This window comes from Globicephala melas, chromosome 3 (assembly GCF_963455315.2).
Source record: "Globicephala melas chromosome 3, mGloMel1.2, whole genome shotgun sequence".
Classification (NCBI taxonomy): domain Eukaryota; kingdom Metazoa; phylum Chordata; class Mammalia; order Artiodactyla; family Delphinidae; genus Globicephala; species Globicephala melas.
The window spans coordinates 7800548-7820141 of NC_083316.1; the positions used below are offsets into that span (position 1 = coordinate 7800548).

Here is a 19594-nt window from a genome sequence, read left to right on the forward strand (position 1 = left end):
GACACTGGAACTCACCAAAAAAGATACCCCACATCCAAAGACAAAGGAGAAGCCACAATGAGATGGTAGGAGGGGCACAATCACAATAAAATCTAATCCCATAACTGCTGGCTGGGTGACTCACAAACTGGAGAACAAATATACCACAGAAGTCCACCAACTGGAGTGAAGGTTCTGAGCCCCCGTCAGGCTTCGCAAACTGGGGGTCCGGCAACAGGAAGAGGAATTCCTAGAGAATCAGACTTTGAAGGTTAGCGGGATTTGATTGCAAGACTTCGACAGGACTGGGGGAAACAGAGACTCCACTCTTGGAGGGCACATACAAAAAGTAGTGTGTGCATCGGGACCCAGGGGAAGGAGCAGTGACCCCAGGGGAGACTGAACCAGACCTACCTGCTACTGTTGGAGGGTCTCCTGCAGAGGCGAGGGGGTGGCTGTGGCTCACCGTGGGGACAAGGACACTTGCAGCAGAAGTTCTGGGGAGTACTCCTTGGCATGAGCCCTTCCAGAGTCCGCCATTAGCCCCACCAAAGAGCCCGGGTACGCTCCAGTGTTGGGTCGCCTCAGGTCAAACAACCAACAGGGAGGTAACCCAGCCCCACCCATTAGCAGTCAAGCAGACAAAAGTTTTACTGAGCTCTGCCCACCAGAGCAACAGCCAGCTCTACCCACCACCAGTCCCTCCCATCAGGACACTTGCACAAGCCTCTTAGATAGCCTCATTCACCAGTGGGCAGACAGCAGAAGTAAGAACTATGTCCTGCAGCCTATGGAACAAAAACCACATTCACAGAAAGATAGAAAAGATGAACAGGCAGAGGGCTATGTACCAGATGAAGGAACAAGATAAAACCCCAGAAAAACAGCTAAATGAAGTGGAGATAGGCAACCTTCCAGAAAAAGAATTCAGAATAATGATAGTGAAGATGATCCAGGACCTTGGAAAAAGAATGGAGGCAAAGATCGAGAAGATGCAAGAAATATTTAACAAAGACCTAGAAGAAGTGAAGAACAAACAGAGATGAACATTCAATAACTGAAATGAAAACTACACTAGAAGGAATCAATAGCAGAATAACTGAGTCAGAAGAACAAATAAGTGACCTGGAAGACAAAATGGTGGAATTCACTGCTGCAGAACAGAATAAAGAAAAAAGAATGAAAGTAAATGAAGACAGCCTAAGAGACGTCTGGGACAACATTAAATGCAACAACATTCACATTATAGGGGTCCCAGAAGGAGAAGAGAGAGAGAAAGCACCCAAGAAAATATTTGAAGAGATTATAGTCAAAAACTTCCCTAACATGGGAAAGGAAATAGCCACCCAAGTCCAGGAAGCACAGAGAGTCCCATATGGGATAAACCCAAGGAGAAACATGCCGAGACTCACAGTAATCAAATTGGCAAAAATTAAAGACAAAGAAAAATTATTGAAAGCAGCAAGGGAAAAACAACAAATAACATACAAGGGAACTCGCATAAGGTTAACAACTGATTTCTCAGCAGAAACTCTACAAGCCAGAAGGGAGTGGCATGACATACTTAAAGTGATGAAAGGGAAGAAACTACAACAAAGATTACTCTACCTGGCAAGGAACTCATTCAGATTCGATTGAGAAATTAAAACCCTGACAGACAAGCAAAAGCTAAGAGAATTCAGCACCACCAAACCAGCTTTACAACAAGCGCTAAAGGAACTTCTCTAACTGGGAAACACAAGAGAAGAAAAGGACCTACAAAAACAAACCCAAAACAATTAAGAATATGGTAATAGGAACATATATAGTGATAATTACCTTAAATGTGAATGGATTAAATGTTACAACCAAAAGACACAGGCTTGCTGAATGGATACAAAACAAGACCCATATATATGCTGTCTACAAGAGACCCACTTCAGACCTAGGGACACATACAGACTGAAAGTGAGGGGATGGAAAAAGATATTCCATGCAAAGGGAAATCAAAAGAAAGCTGGAGTAGCAATACTCATATCAGATAAAATGGACTTTAAAATAAAGAATGTTACAAGAGACAAGGAAGGGCACTACAAAATGATCAAGGGATCAATCCAAGAAGAAGATATAACAATTATAAATATATATACATCCAACATAGGAGCACCTCAATACATAGGGCAACTGCTAACAGCCATAAAAGAGGAAATCGACAGTAACACAATAATACTGGGGGACTTGAACACCTCACTTACACCAACGGACAGATCATCGAAACAAAAAATTAATAAGGAAACACAAGCTTTAAATGACACAATAGACCAGATAGATTTGATTGACATTTATAGGACATTCCATCCAAAAACAGCAGATTACACTTTCTTCTCAAGTGTGCATGGAACGTTCTCCAGGATAGATCACATCTTGGGTCACAAATCAAGCCTTAGTAAATTTAAGAAAACTGAAATCATATCAAGCATCTTTTCTGACCACAAATTATTAGAAAGGTATAACCTTCCAAGACTGAGCCAGGAAGAAATAGAAAATATGAACAGACCAATCACAAGTAATGAAATTGAGACTGTATTTGAAAATCTTCTAACAAACGAAAGTCCAGGACCAGATGGCTTCACAGGTGAATTCTATCAAATATGTAGAGAAGAGCTAATACCCATCCTTCTCAAACTCTTCCAAAAAATTGCAGAGGAAGGAACATACTCAAACTCATTCTATGAGGCTACCATCACCCTGATACTAAAATCAGACAAAGATACTACAAAAAAAAAGAAAATTACAGACCAATATCACTGATGAATATAGATGCTGAAATCCTCAACAAAATACTAGCAAACAGAATCCAACAGCACATTAAAAGGATCATAGACCATGATGAAGTAGGGTTTATCCCAGGAATGCAAGGATTTTTCAATATACGCAAATCAATCAATGTGATAAACCATATTAACAAATTGAAGGAGAAAAACCATATGATCATCTCAATAGATGCAGAAAAAGCTTTTGACAAAATTCAACACCCATTTATGATAAAAAAAAAAAACCCTCCAGAAAGTGGGCATAGAGGAAACTTACCTCAACATGATAAAGGCCATGTACGACAAACCCACATCAAACATCAGTCTCAATGGTGAAAAACTGAAACCATTTCCTCTAAGATCAGGAACAAAACAAGGAGGTCCACTTTCACTACTATTATTCAACATAGTTTTGGAAGTCCTACCCACAGCAACCAGAGAAGAAAACGAAATAAAAGGAATACAAATCAGAAAAGAAGAAGCAAAACTGTCACTGTTTGCAGATGACATGATACTATACATAGAGAATCCTAAAGATGCCACCAGAAAACTTCTAGAGTTAAACAATGAATGTGGTAAAGTTGCAGGATACAAAATTAATGCACAGAAGTCTCTTGCATTCTTATACACTAATGATGAAAAATCTGGAAGAGAAATTAAGGAAACACTCCCATTTACCATTGCAACAAAAAGAATAAAATACCTAAGAATAAATCTACCTAGGAAGACAAAAGACATGTATGCAGAAAACTATAAGACACTGATTAAAGAAAGTAAAGATGATACAAACAGATGGAGAGATATACCATGTTCTTGGATTGGAAGAATCAATATTGTGAAAATGACTATACTACCCAAAGCAATCTACAGATTCAATGAAATCCCTATCAAATTACCAATGGCATTTTTTACAGAACTAGAACAAAAAAATCTTAAAATATGTATGGAGACACAAAAGACCCTGAATAGCCAAAGCAGTCTTGAGGGAAATAAACAGAGCTGGAGGAACCAGATTCCCTGACTTCAGACTATACTACAAAGATTACTATAGTAATCAAGACAATATGGTACTGGCACAAAAACAGAAATAAAGATCAATGGAACAAGATAGAAAGCCCAAAGATAAACCCACGCACCTATGGTCAACTAATCTATGACAAAGGAGGCAAGGATATACAATGGAGAAAAGACAGTCTCTTCAATAAGTGGTGCTGGGAAAATTGGACAGCTACATATAAAAGAATGAAATTAGAACACTCCCTAACACCATACACAAAAATAAACTCAAAATGGGTTAGAGACCTAAATGTAAGATCAGACACTATAAAACTCTTAGAGGAAAACATAGGAAGAACACTCTATGACATAAATCGCAGCAAGATCTTTTTTGATCCACCTCCTAGAGTAACAGAAATAAAAGCAAAAATAAACAAATGGGACCTAATGAAACTTAAAAACTTTTGCACAGCAAAGGAAACCATAAACAAGACGAAAAGACAACCCTCAGAATGGGAGAAAATATTTGCAAATGAATCAATGGACAAAGGATTAATATCCAAAATATATAAACAGCTCATGTAGCTCAATATTAAAAACACAAACAACTGAATCGAAAAATGGACAGAAGCGCTAAATAGACATTTCTCCAAAGAAGACATACAGATTGCCAAGAAGCACATGAAAAGCTGCTCAACATCACTAATTATTAGAGAAATGCAAATCAAAACTACAATGAGGTATCACCTGACACCAGTTAGAATGGGCATCATCAGAAAACCTACAAACAACAAATGCTGGAGAGGGTGTGGAGAAAAGGAACCCTCTGGCACTGTTGGTGGGAATGTAAATGGATACAGCCACTATGGAGAACAGTACAAAGGTTCCTTAAAAAACTAAAAATAGAATTACCATATGATCCAGTAATCCCACTACTGGGCATATACCCAGAGAAAACCATAATTCCAAAAGACACATGCACCCCAATGTTCACTGCAGCACTATTTACAACAGCCAGGTCATGGAAGCAACCCAAATGCCCATCAACAGACAAATGGATAAAGAAGATGTGTTACATATATACAATGGAATATTACTCAGCCATAAAACGGAACAAAACTGGGTCATTTGTTGAGACATGGATGGATCTAGAGACTGTCATACAGAGTGAAGTAAGACAGAAAGAGAAAAATAAATATTGTATATTAACGCATATATGTGGAACCTAGAAAAATGGTACAGATGAATCCGTTTGCAGGGCAGAAATAGAGACACAGATGTAGAGAATAAACGTATGGACACCAAGGGGGGAAAACGGCAGCGGGGTGGTGGTGGTGGTGTGATGAATTGGGACATGTATACACTGATGTGTATAAAATGGATAACTAATGAGAACCTGCTGTATAAAAAAATAAAAAAAATAAAATTCAAAAATTTATAATAAATAAATAAATACCTTGTAACAAACAAAACAAAAAAATAGAATATTACTCAGCCATTAAAAAGGATGAAATAATGCCATCTGCAGCAACATGGATGGACCTGGAGATTTTCATACTAAGTGAAGTAAGTCAGACAGAGAAAGCCAAATATCATATGATATCACTTATATGCAGAATCTAAAAAAAAAAATGATACAAATGAACTTATTTACAGAACAGAAACAGACTCACCAACTTAGGAAACAAATTTATGGTTACCAAAGTGGAAAAGTGGGTGGGAGGCAGGGAGGGATGAATTCGGAGTTTGGGATTAACGTGTACACACTACTATCTTTAAAATGGGTAACCAACAAGGACCCACTGCATAGCACAGGGAACCCTGCTCAATATTCTCTAATAACCTAAATGAGAAAATAATTTGAAAAAGAATAAATACATGTATATGTATAACTGAATCACTTTGCTGTCCACCTGAAACTAACACCACATTGTTAATCAACTATACTCCAATATAAAATTTAAAAATTTTTAAATAAAATAAAAAGACAGGGTAGCACTCACCTTAAGAGTAACAGTGATAAACACGAGGGGTTCCCATACCCTTTCAAGCAAGCAGCCTTCCCTAACATGCTTTTGACTTGTTATCGTAAGGCTACCCCCGCAGGCTTAATTAAACTGGGTGTTCACTCAACAGTGCAATTAAAGAAGAACCCACAAGGAGCACTTGGCCCTGCGGGTCTCCCACCTCCGTCTCCGATCTGAGCCGTGCACTAATTGTGCCCTTTGCCCGGGCCTCTTAATGATGATTTTTGCCAAACCTCCAATCACGATTTTTATTCTTCCCACTTCGCCCCATCTCCAACGACCTCCAGGCAGGAAATCTGGGCCCCGAAGCCAGTTCTTCTGGCACACATACACTTTTAATTTAAAAATGAAAAATTAAAAGCCCATTGAAAGGCACTTAGCGGCAAACCCAAAACCTGCATCAACGTTCACGCACTACCACCAGAAATGAAAGAGACTCCACATTACAGATCACCCAGGGGTGAACTCGTAGCCTCGCTTTGTGGGTCACAACCTCCATGGCGCCCACTCCAAGGGGCAAGTTGGCCAGTGTCCCAGTCCACTGGGGCTGTGCTCCCACGCAAATGTGTGACATGGTGCTTCGTGGCTCTTCTGCAGATCACAAGCTCGCTGATGACAGGAAGGATCAGAGCTGTGATTGCTTTTGCAAAAAAAGGATCACTGTCTGGGTTGCGAGAGGAGGACAGAAAAAGTCAGTATAGAATTTATTAAAAGGAAAGAAAAAGACTAAATGGAACCAACATTCTCTGGAGCGCAGAAGGATTTCCAGCATTCAGGGCACTCTTTTCCTTTCTGTGTCCCTTCTTCATGTTGACCCCAAACCAATGCACCAATGGAGCTGGGCATTCTGATAGAGGACAAAGATATGGGTGACACTCTGGAGAAGTATGAAACAAGATCTGCACCTGACTGAGTTTCTCCTCTAATCCATACTTACTAGGTAAGAGGCCATGATATTCTTTTCCCTCTTGACAGAAAAGAGCAAAGTAATCGGCCACCAGAAGAAAAACTGAGATTTCTCTGAAAGATTATCAAGGAACTCAGGGTCCCAAAGATTAAATGAAGAATGTTTATCTATTTCCCAAACTCACTCCAAAGCTAGTACTACTCCCATTCACAAACCCAAACAAATAAATCAAATATACTTCTAAAGTGGGTTTGAATCTAAAGTGTTTGATCTTCTGTTATTATTTTCATTATATGAGAAAAAAAAAAGTCCCTTTTAAATACTACGTAGGCCTTGGAAGCACTATTCTTCCTAATCAAAAACATAAGGTATGTTACTCTCTGTATTCTCTTCCCCATGTTGGGCAAGTCAGTCTCTCCTCTAGCCATGGTCCAAGTTCAAAGCATTGATTTCCTTGAGCCTCCCTCAATAAACAATTAATTCATTGACAGACACTCTTCTTAAAAGTGTCTTCAACGTATTTGAATTGACAAGGTGTCTAACCACTATGAAGACTTGACTATTCCCCTCTACGGTCTAACTGGGGTTTACAGCTTTAGCAACTAACGTCCAAGCACTGGTATTTACTCCACGGAGTTCAAAAGAAGTGGACCTTACTGCACAGATTCCTGGGTCAGGGATGAGTGAGGTGTGGGACATCCAGAAGGCCCTTCTGCCAGTACCATCTCTGGGGGGTGTCCGCCAAGATCCCCACCGTGAGCCCTTTACCACCACGGACTTTCCTCTGCACCAAGATAAACCACAAGGAGATGGAAACCCAGCAGGTGGGCCTGGAGAATTTGTTCGAACTTAAAAGTTTCAGGCGTCAGCTTTCAAGTGAATGAATCTTTGCAATTCTTACTCACCAGCTTGCAGTTTCCTGAATGATTTTCTTTCACAAGCTGGCAATAGAAGCTAGGAATTCCATCACTGCTGGCACACAGGGAGTAAATCTGGCTCCAGGCCTGACTTAGGCCTCTGCTTGGGAAGCCTTGACAGCCAATGTGCCCTGCCCGGAGGTGCAGAGCTCCAGGACCTCCCATATCCACCCTCACCCAGCCCCACCCCCGACTACGGCACAATTTCCATTCACGAGGGGCATTTACACTGGTTTCAGATGTGCATTGTAAGGAAAGTGGGGATAGACAGGTGGAGTGGGAAATATTGTCAACTGAAGCATCTGGGTTCAGGTATCCTCACCTTCCTGGCACCAGCTTTGTGACCAGGGGCCAGGGACGTGAGAGTTCAAGGTGGAGAAGAGGAAGGGCCTTGAGAAGCATAGCTCCAAGGCTTCCGATCTCTTCCATCAGGACTGGAGGCTGAGGGACGGAGAGGTTCCCACTGCCTTCTCACAAGTGCTTCTCTCACCTGATAAGCCGATGCATGCTTCTCCCAGCCTGAGAGCACCATCAGATGTGAAACAAATGCTGGGATGAAATTAAATTGCCACCGCATTCCCGTCATACTTGTAACTGACCTAGATGAGGACTGACTTATAGGAGCCAACATGAAGCAGCCCAGGGACAAGACTGAGCCAAAGAACATGTCTGTCGATGACACCTACGATATCACAGCATCCAGCAGCAGCTCTGAATCCCCAGAGCAAAGAGGCAGGCACTGGAGATGCCACTGCCTGGACAAAGCCTGGCAAGTCCCTTTCACATGGGGAAGGGAGTTGAAACAGAGGAGGGAAGGGCAAGAGAGTGAAATTAGAGGCAATTCACATGTATCTCTACCCATAACCTAACCTCAGCTTGTGCTTTAAACTGCAAAAACATGTCAAAGAAAAATGGAAAGAGCCATAAGTGATCCTATGGCTCTTCTTCTAATGGGGGGAAAAAAAGGCGCTCTCCACTTCAACCATTCAGGCTCTGGGCATTCAAAACTATGCATTGCGCCATTGGCTCTGGCTGTTAGAAGTAACCTCACCAGGGGAAGCAAAAGCTCTGCTAAGTGAACAAGGGTACAGAAGCAGGCGTCGTGCACTTTGGTCCATCCCAGGAAACCAGCATCCCTTGGCGAGCAGAGCCATGCTCTGGGAGTCCCAGACCCTGCAGCTCTAATGAGATCAGGAGACTATGTTTTCAAAGATTTCCACCCCCACTCCTGGAGCGATGTCCATGTACCAATAAAACTGGCAGAAGAGAAGTATCCTCTAACAAACGACTGGGAATCGGGGTGTAGCAAACATGGAGTAGCCAGGTGGGCCGATGAGTTTAATGGATTTGATTCGGTTCCGTGGTCTCATCTGGAAACAACCTGGGTTTGCTTGTTTTCATGACAGAGATCACAGCTCTGATACACTTCCCAGGAAGTGCCGTGGGATCAAAGAGAGGCTGTTTGTCCTGGCATCTGGTGGCCAAGGCACTAGGCTTTGTGAAAACCCTGGAAACACAGACACAATTCCCAGGAAACACAGCAGGATTTGTTTAGGTCATGGGGTTTCACGTACTCTAACTTTAGAGATTATGTCCCAGATTTCTTTTTTTTGTAAACAACTTTACTGAGGTATAGGTTACATGATACAACATTCACACACTGTAAGTGTACAATTCGATGATTCTTAGTAAACATACAGAGCTGTGTGACTATCCCCGCAATGCAGTTTTAGAACATTTCCATTGCCCTGAAAAGTCCCACCTGCCCATTTGCAGTGCCTTCCAACCTGCAGCCCCAGCCTCAGGCCACTGCGAATCTGCCTTCCGCCTTCACAGGTTTACCTTTTCTAGACATTTCCTATAAATGGAATCATACGACATGCAGTCTTTTGTGACTGGCTTCTTTCACTAAGCATAATGTTTCCAAGTTCACGCTTACTGCAGCTTCTATCAAGAGTTCATTCATCTGATTGCTGAATAGTAGTCCATTGTATTGCTGCTGGACCACATTTTATTTATCCACTCATCTGTTTCAGCTTATTAAATCTATAAATCCAACTAAGTGACAAGGCTTATGGGCCTCATCGCAGAAATAAAATAAGAAAGGCTTCCCTAGTTCTAAAATATTCTAGAATTTCTAAAAGTCTCTGTAATGTGTGAAAATACATCATGAGGATACAATACATTCCCTGGAATTTTTGTGCCTATGGGTGGGCGAGGGGAGGGGAGCTGGTCTCAATAAGTAAACAACATCCCTGAATTTCACTTTTTTATGTTTAATAAACTATTTGAATACACATAAAGTGTTTTATGCTAATCTCCAAGTCCAGCAAGGTCATCAATTGACGGAACAAGCATTTACAACGGTGCAAATAGCCCTGTATTAGGATACGTGAAGTGCACAGTCCTTGACTCACAAAGACATCTTTATTTCAAGACTCTGCAAATAAATCAGTTTGGGGGTATTTGAAACACTTTTCTCCACCTAAATAGTGTTCAGCTTCCACGGTTGGCCCCCAAAGTCTTAGTAAGGTCACAGCCTTTATCCAGGACACTATATCGCAGTCTGTACTATTTATATACCACATAAAGGCATCTACTGATTCATTCATTCACCACACGTATGAACCCAGGGCAGCCTGTGTGCCAGGCGCTGTTTTAGACATGGAAGACTCACCAGTGGCAGTCTCATGTGGCTGCTAAGCTTCCATTCTCTGTTGGTGAAAGTCTTTAAGAAATACAGCATGGGGCTTCCCTGCTGGCGCAGTGGTTGGGAGTCCGCCTGCCAATGCAGGGGACACGGGTTCACGCCCCAATCCGGGAAGATCCCACATGCCGCGGAGCAGCTGGGCCCATGAGCCATGGCCGCTGAGCCTGCGCGTCCGGAGCCTGTGCTTAGCAATGGGAGAGGCCACAACAGTGAGAGACCCGCATACCACAAAAAAAAAAAAAAAAAAAAAAGCCAATACAGCAAGTTGGGTTGGAGCAACCCAACATCCTCATCACTCTTGTAGGGAAGTCCTACCCCACTTCCTGGCTACTCCTCCCCTTCTATCTTCTGGAGGACCTGCTTCTAAGGTGGGGGCCCCCAGGGGCGATGCAGGCCTGGCATCCTGACCCACTACTGCTGCCTGGCCATCTCCAAGTCCATCCACATGCTCCGCCCGCATCCTGTGTGCAGAGCCCTCCCAGGACCTCTATCTGACACCCCTCAGTCACACGGGGACAGTTACGCCACTGTGAACTGCTGCTGCCATCACCACCCCTCTCCAGCTGGCCTGCAACCTGTCCAACCACCGCTGACATAGCTCCAGCACAGTAGGCGGGCCTGTCCCGTGGGGACCTCTCCCTGGCCATCAAGTGCTTCACTGGAGGCCAAGGCCTCTCCCAACTGCCCTGCCCAATTAGGCAAGTACTCTATTAAAGCCCGGGCTTCTGGTAATTTATTCTACCCAGCTTTCCTAGCACTAACTTTCCCAAAGTCAAGTCCACAGCTAGAACAGGCAGGAATTGACAGGCGTCTCAGAAGCAAATTCTTACTCAGTTCCCACATGTACCTCGACTGGCATGAGCCATGGCTTAAGAGCAACGTCTGCTGAACAAAGAAAGGACGGTTGACATCCAGAGCAATTATTTTTGCTTTATGCTACCAGCTACACACAATGTTCTCAGCTTTACAATCGGCAAAGTTTTACAGCAGATCCAAATCTCAGCCCTGTAAAAGGAATCACAGAAGCAGGGTGTGATGCTAAAGCCCATTTGGCTGCAGGATGTCCAGCCATAAATGCCCCTGGCCTCTGTCGGGGATGCTGGCCTGGCACTGAGTGCTTGAGTAGTCCTGGCCGTGGGGCAGCTGCATCCTTGGTGGCTGACTGAGCACAGGTTTGTAAGCCCTCCCCAAGATGTGTCACATCTCCAGTTTCTTTTACAGAAAGGGAAGTTCTTTGTATGGAATTGTATTGGGGTCAGCTGGTGAGAAACGGATCTCTTCCGGGAAGTTACAGCAGGCACTAACCATCTTATGTTTCTGCAGACAACTCACAGGAAATGGCTTAGCAGAATTTTTCTTACTGCTTTTTATTTTTTCTGACTCTGTTTTTCTTTGCATAGGCATATCATATATCGTTGCCAAGTGTTGGGTGAATGTGAAGTGATTGAAAGAGGCTCTATTTCCTGTGAACAATTTGTCCTTGCTCAATCCTGACGGTCACTTTCCTAGAACTTATTTAATTTCACATCTCAGCAAATACAGTATTATTTCTCCAGTAGAGTTGCCTTCTGATAGCATCAGTCTCCTGGTTATTTATCATACATATCTGTAATTGAATTACCTATTGCAGTAATGTAATCTACTCTCAAATGGACATAAAAATGCAACATAAAATAAAATTGTTCCAATGTGTACCTCCTCGTCATTCTACGTGAATCCTAGTGTAGCTGATTCCCCAGAGAGATGGTGACAAGTAATGAATGACAGATAGGAAGATAAAGATTAGTGAGTCCATGGCCCTCCAGAAATAAAAGAAATTCACCCTCTAAAACTTTATTCTCTTTTAAAATATAGTGGTTTTCAATATTAATCAGGAAGCCAATTCTAGTACATGTAGGAAAAAAAAGAGTAAAGAATGGAATGATTTACTTTTTTCCAAATGCAACAGTACTAACCTAATATATTTTAAAACTTAGGAAAGAGAAGCAAAGTGCTCAACTTTGCTCTTGTCAAACAACCATTAATCTTGGACAATAAAAGAAGGTAAAGAAAAAAAGACAACAGCAATTCCTTTGAGAAAATTTTCTGTTTTCTTGAGCCCACCATTGGGTTCATCCTATTTTAAATGTCACACCCCAGGGAACTATATAACTTGTCTTTGAAGTTGCTTCAGAATACTCTGTGAAATTCAGAGCCAAGTTTCCCTAGCTCTAGAACCTTTAGATGGCAAAGCTTAATTGTGTCAATACCAGTACATTATAATAAGTTACTTGTTATACTGGACCTTCTCTTGGATCAAGTTTTCGTTTGCTTTGTTCTGTTTGGCATAAATTCTGAATCAAAACAAGTTTGTCTATGTATATTCCAGCTTACTTTAATTTTGTTCCTCTTTTCTTGTCGTTAGAAATTGATTCTATATATATCTAAGATACCCAGTACCTGATAAATTCATCAAAGAAATCAGTGATATCTTTAGCAAGCACAACAAAAGCTGCTTCTTCGAACTGCTTCCCAATGAACTAGCTACTCCTCACCTGTTGAATTTATCTTTAATATGTCACCAATTTGTGCAGGAATTAGAGACAGCAGATTGCCCCCTATCTACAGCTGATCGTTTCTACAAGGCAGCAAGCAGAGTGATAAAAGCCAGTAATTTTCAACAAAACTTCTGCATCTCAATTTTAAAAGGTTGCCAGAGACATATGTGAAAATGTCTACTTTATCAACAACAGTACACAAAGATAGTATAAACAGCTTAAAGTGCTTATGTGTACTCATCTTAGGACTTAAGAAAATTGTTCGCTTTCTCTATATAAATATGCAAATAGACACGTGTGGGCAGAAATGTACCAGGTTCCGTGCACACACTTTGCACTTCAGTGCAACTCAATTTGCTCCAGGGCAAAAGCTACATTTTAAAAAATTTTATTTAACTCTAAACATAAAAACGTGTCACTTTGGTGTTATAATTATACTCTAAGCAATTTGTCTGCGTACCTGTAGCAACAATGTCAGGAGCATTTTTAAACACAAATATGGTGTGATTTTAGAATCAAGAATTATGGGGGATTTACTGCAGGATGTGGGACTTTTCTCAAACACCTGTGCATAGACTACTCCAAAAACGGAATCCTTGACTCTGACATATTATAAACTAATTAACTTGTTCTGTCTCACAAACTGGAGGATTCTGTGATCCAAATTTCTTGTTAGGGATTAGTTCCTAACCTTAGTTAACTCTAGAGTTGCTGATCACTTGTTTCCATAATGGAATGCCTTTAGACCTTTGGCTGGACCTTTAATGAAGGTCTGTTCCCCCCTCCGCCACTTTCCCGTATGCATATCAGAAGAAAAGCCTTAATTTCAATGACTTTATAACAACAAAAACAGACATTTGGAATCATTAAAAATAATCACGAAGTTAATAAAAATTATGTAATGATTCAGCTAAGCAGCTCTCTCTAGTATCAGGGGCATATGAGAGAGTCCCAAGGAACCAGCATCTGTTATTTTGAGCAATTAGCATACAACACAGAGAAAAGTTTGCTGCTTTTTAACATCTCCGATCAAGAATCTAAAGTGAAGCAAGATTTCTCACTGCAAAGCTGTGAATGGGGATTCAGAAGGTCTACAAACGCTAAAACTTAAGCAAAAGTTTAGAACATGCGTAATTCATCATGCCCCACTGGCCGACATCTTTTAACAGCCACTGCACTATATGTTTCTATGTTTCATTCTATCCAGACATGGAGAAGAAATCATTTTAAAAGGAGACAGCAGTGAAGAGCACAGGTTTATTTTTACCAAGTTTTGAACATCTCAGAAACTTCTTTTGGACAAAGGCAAGCTTTACCACCCAGGAGACCAAAGTCTTTGCTCACAGCAGGAATCTCACAGCTGTTTGCCATTAAAACAACCAAATAAGTTACTGTAGTTTGTAAAAGGCATAAAATGATTAGCATCATCCACCTTCTCCCTATTAAGGAAGTACATACAAGGCTAAAAGCATGTAAAAGCAGGTACCAGTTCATCACCCCCCCAATTCCATGAGTGTGCAAATGATGAGAGTGACCTGTGCAGCACTGTGGATGAGCTGCTATTTCATGGCAAAATTTCTTCAAGAAAGAAACTCAAGAAAAAAGCTTCAAGGGGCCCAAGCAGTTACATTTCAGACTGCTTTTTCATTTAAGACAAGCATGGCAAAAGATCTTTGGGGGTACAGAATCCCTGTTTCCTCTGCAGTAAACGCAGACATAGACAGGAATAGTTATTTAAATGATACACAAGGTAAGGTATTATCTGCCTGAACTGAAAGCGTGAATTGGTCACTCAAAATAGTGTATGATAAAGTTTACCCTCTCTTCAATAATGAAAGTGGCATTAACTAGCAATTAATTTAGCAATCCTAATTAGGTGTTAAAAATCTTCCCTGGTAAAGTCTGTTTTTGTCTTTCTGTGTCTCCTTAGGAAAGACTAACTCTATAATTAATAACATATCTGTCGTTTCCAAAGGTGGCCATCGTGACAGAACTCTTCTGGATAAGCTAACTGTGACATACAATTGTTTTGCTTAAATACGAGATTCAACATAAACCTCAACTAAAAAAAAAAAGATGCGACAATTATTTGTAACTCCTGGCATTTTAACTAATGTGCACCTGAGAACTTAATGTCAATATTAAACATAACTCACCTTATCTTCACTCAATTTCGATTTCTTTCTGAGTAAATACAGCGGTCACAGGGAGGAAGACAGATGCACAAACAGGAACAGTTTACAAGGATACGTTTGTCTCTGAAAGGAGTCTTTCTACTTAAGGGCCTTGAGTTTGGAAACCACCTTTCCTGTCCCTTCTTCTAACAAGGCTGACAGCTCCCTCAGGTCAACTGACCAACTCCTCCACCATCCTCCACCTCTGTGAAATCACTGCAAGATCCGCCTGGTCTCGCTCTGCTGACTCGGACCTCCACCCACTCACCCAGCACCGAGGGCTCCTAGCATCCTCTCGTCCTCTTCCTGAGCTCGCTCTCAGCGCCCCCTGCCGGGGATCCCGGGGACGCCGCAAGCGCAGGAAAGTTAAATCCCAACTCTGAACATCCGCATCCAGGTACAAAGCGAGGAAAGGGCGAGGAGGTGAACGCGCTTCCCGCCAAAGCCCGGGGAATCGGGATCTGACTGAGCTAGGCCGGGCACCGAGCGCCGCGGGGAGCGATCCCGGGGAGATCACTCCTCGGCGGCGGCTCCATCGCACGTCTTCCCTCCGGCGCCCAGATCTACCTCCGGCCCCGAAATCCTGAGCCAGGGTATGCGAAATCGTGTAGCGGCGTAGAGATGCCCGCGGAAACGGAGTGGACTGGCTACAGCCCATGGAGCAAGTGGTTCCCCAGGCCCCTACATCCCTGGCCGCGGCGTTCTGTGCGACCGCCAGCCTCAGTCTCCATCATTAACCAAAGCGCTCGGTGGAGTTGAGCCCAAGTCCCACTGCCTCCCGGGTTCTCGCGGGCGCCGCAAAGCCCCAGTAACTCGCCCAGAAAAACCTTGCCCCGGGCGGCGATTACCGGACTGCGAAGTGTCGGCCACCGGGACCCCTGCTTTTAGCTCCCGACAATGCGAGCCTGGACACGCGCCGGCTGCGTGCAAAGACCTCCAGTGCGCACCTTATGGAGGTGTTGGGTAGGGGTGCCCTCTCTCCCACCGCCCGGGCGCCCACCGGGTCGCTTCCGCTCCTTACCTCTGCACACTCAGACCTCTGCAAAGGCAGAGACACAAACTTCCAGCCCGTGTACTAGCTCAACTGTGCGCGCCCCTGCACTGACGGTAGTCCTGACCCTGCCCCCGGGCTGCCCCCCGCCCAGTTCCTGCAGATCGACCCGGGCCGAGATCGACTCGACCCACCCGCCGACCACTGCCTCCCCCGGGTCCTGGCCCCAAAGGGGCTCGGTCGGGGCTGCGGCTACGGCCACGCGGGGACGGGGCGGGGGGGTCGCTCACCAGGTGGGAGGCGCGCTCCTCGTGCCAGTCATCCAGCGCCGGGGACCCGGAGCGGCTCTGAGGGGCTTCTTCAGCGCCCGGCGAGGGAAGTCGAGGCAGCAGCCGCCGCCCCCCGCCACTTGCCCAGAACCACCCCCAACTCGCTGCGCTCCGGGCTGGGGCGCCGGCTCGAGCGCCAGGCGCACCGTCCCCGGGCGCACGGCCGGACCGGGGTTGAGCAGGTTCGCGCCCAACGGGGTCGTCGGGCGAAGAGGCAAATTTGGGTGCTCCAGCCAGCTCCGCAGAGGAGCCCGAGTGGGAGAGGAGAGCCCCTCGGATGGGCCACAAGGGCCGGGCCGCCCCAGCCGAGAGAAGTGGAGGGTGGGGGCCGCCGCCGGGGAGGGACCGCGAGCGGCCAGGGGCTGCGGAGTCCACCCGCGGCGGGAGCGCGGCGCGCGGGAGCCGACGCAGGGAGAGAAGCCGCCGCCAGCGCCGCCTTCCCGGCGAGTAGAGCTGCGCGGGGAGTACTGGCCGGGAGCGCGGGGCCGCCTCGCCCCGCCCCAGGCCCCGCCCAGGCCCCCGCCCCCTCCGCCGCACCTCCTCCTCCTCCTCCTCCTCCTCCCAGCCCGGCTGAAACCCGAGCGCTCCACCCCGTTTCTGACCTCCCTGGGCCCCTCCCCTGACACCTCCCCTTCCCGGGACCGGACCCCCTCCGCTCCCCCGGCGTCCCCCTGGACTCCAGGGGCCCCACTGCTGCCTGCCCAGTGCGACTGCGCCCGAGCCTGGACTTTCAGGGACGCCCTCTCCTTCGCCTTGCAGAGACTTTCTGTAGCTCCTCCGCCCCCGGTCCCGCAGCTCCGACGTGGCTGCTGCGGGGGGAGGGGACCTGGGGAGAGTTGGGGGGTCGGCATAAAGGGCCGGAGGCAGCGCGGGCGGAGACCCGAGATGTGGCGCGTCCACTCCGCCGGCCTCAGCTCCAGGTACGTGCGCGTCTCCCGGCTGAATCCGGCCGTGTGATGAGAGCGGGGGCAGGGGCCGCGGGGTCCTCCCGACTCCGACTCTGTGATTTTGTTCTTTCTGTGCGACATCCTCCTGCGCGCTCTGAGCTGGAAACTTCTTAAAGACCGAGGGAGTTGCTGCGGATTCTTGGAGGAGCGATTTGGGGGTGCGCCTCCCGGCTAGATCGGCTCAGTTTCAGCAGAGTTGAGTTAGAGAAACGAACAGATGCAGCGAAACAGGGAGGCAGGTCAGGGGTCCCCAGGTGGCCACGCTGAGCCAGAGAGGGGGCCGCCAGATGGACAAAGTTATCTCGACCAATTATGGGGCAAATGTTATTGATTCTTGCTGCCCTTTTGCCGAATCTTTCGCCTTTATCGAGCGAGTACTCAGGTGAAAAGATTCTTAATTGGAAAGCAGAGTACCTTTCAAGACTCCTGAAATTTGTTGCAAAATTTGTTGATACTCTGTTGCAAAACTTCGGTAGGGAAAGCTGTAGGGCCGCGCCTGACCCTTTCCTTCTGGATGGGGGTGGGGAACAGTCTCTCTGGGCCCTTTTTTCTCCATCTCGGCCTCAAAGGGTGGCTTTCAAGTTTCCGTTGCGTAAGGAAACTCATGAACGTCCCCACCACGACCCTCTTACCGCAGTGACAATGGAAAGCTCTACGGCCCACATTCACACAGCCGCTCCAGGGCCAGTGGCCGGGTCTTGGGATTCCCGATAGTGGGAGTGGCCCAGCGTGCCCAAGACTGTGCCCTTGAGTTCAGCTACAAGACAAAGAACCCATCTCTAGCTGCAAGGTGTCATGGCTCCCGCTGTAGCCACGCAGATCCAAGAGAAAAAGAATCGGAAAACAAATTGACATTGATTTGTCTTTAGTTTCTAGAAATTTTTTTTTAATAAAAGAATTAAATGAAAGTAGTTCCGCAGGTTTCCATGGAAGCTCAGCCCAGCCTCAGACCTCCAGTCTCTCTGTAGCGCTGGTGATGGAGCTGCTGTGGGTACTCAAGGCCTCACTCGGATTTCCTTTAAGACGTCCGGAGGAAATGTCAGTAGCTGGGCGGGTCTCGGAGGTGCATTCTTCCTTGGGTTGTGCTGGGAGCGCTCAGCCTGGTGCCTGGCAGCTGCCGGGCTCCTGGGGCCTTAATGAAAAGCTTAACACGCCTCCTTCTGTGCTTGACACGTGGGGTACTAGCTCCATTCCCGACATTCCGATTCTCCTGTTTACGTGGCACAGAGGCCCAGGAGCGCTCCCCCCCGGAGGAGGAGGCTGGCCAAGGTCTAGCCCGACTGCTCTGTCCCTGGGGAGGTGGGAAGGGGAGGGAGGACACTGCCCTACACCTGACCTTGCAACCCTTGGGTGGATATGCTGACCTTGTATCCTCCAGATGCCAGGGCAAAGGGAGAAAGAAACTAGAACCCAAATGTGTTTAACTACTCCTTGTTCTTTGCCCCTCAACACTACAGTTAAAGTCGTTAAAAAAAAAAAATTCTCTGCATATAGAGAGCTAAGCAGTGGGAAGGAAGTAGCTATCTACTCCATAACCCAGGAGGGCTAGTAACATTTAATTCAATAAGTTATGTTAACTTTATATGTATGTTTGGGGGGGTTGATTTTACAGGTACTTTACAGACTATACCAAAGCATTATTAAAATATGTATTTTTAGTGATAATGAATTACAAATACATTAATAATAAAAATAAGGAATGGGAGAAACCAAATAATAATTTAGGGTGCATCCTTAGTTTTAAAGCAAAATGGAACTAAACTGAAGTCATGACTTTGCCTTGTGACCTGGAGAAAGTTCCTGAACTTTTCTGAGGTATAGTTTCTTCATCAGGAGCTTAAACAAACCTGATGTCACATAGGTCCTTGTAAACATTAAAGGAAAAAGAAAGTGACATAAGTGAAATACTCACCCAAGGCCCAGCACAGAAGTAGGCTCTCTACAACAAAAATTATTTAAAAGAATCCACAGGTGTTTCCTTTTTCCAAATGCAATTTCTGGGATTTTTCCTTAGAACTACTCACCGAAGAAATTCTGGCATTAAGCTGCTACACATCACAGTCAAAACTGGAGGTGATCATTTCAAAACAAAACTGTTTAGTTCTCTTCCTTTAAAAATGAAATCATAGCTTTCCCTAAACTGTGTTAGGTAAGCCATACAGTTAATGTAAAAGAATGAGAAATCCAACCAAACGCGTGGTGGAAATGATGAATTCTGGGGCGCTGATTCATGTGATTTGAAAAACGCCATCCATTTCCTGATTCACCTCAGTTTCTGGGTGGAACTA

The 19594-nt window shown here is 45.1% G+C and overlaps 1 protein-coding gene and 1 non-coding gene across 4 annotated transcripts in view; one reads left to right on the forward strand and one right to left on the reverse strand.

The window, feature by feature from the left end:
* SEMA5A (semaphorin 5A) overlaps window positions 1-16794 on the reverse strand; it is a 479287-nt gene extending 462493 nt beyond the window's left edge. For 2 of the 3 annotated variants that reach the window (XM_060295649.1, XM_060295648.1), the window contains exon 1: window positions 15022-15442. The gene's annotated coding sequence lies outside the window, so the exon portion shown is untranslated. Of the gene's footprint in view, window positions 1-15021; window positions 15443-16320 lie in introns of those variants that run through there. The other variant, XM_030856554.2, reaches the window with a different exon arrangement.
* A 2710-nt stretch (window positions 16795-19504) lies between these two features.
* On the forward strand, window positions 19505-19574 carry LOC115853266 (small nucleolar RNA SNORD123). Its single transcript, XR_004039494.1, has one exon. It is a non-coding gene; the product is annotated as a small nucleolar RNA SNORD123 (small nucleolar RNA).
* Window positions 19575-19594: the final 20 nt, after the last annotated feature.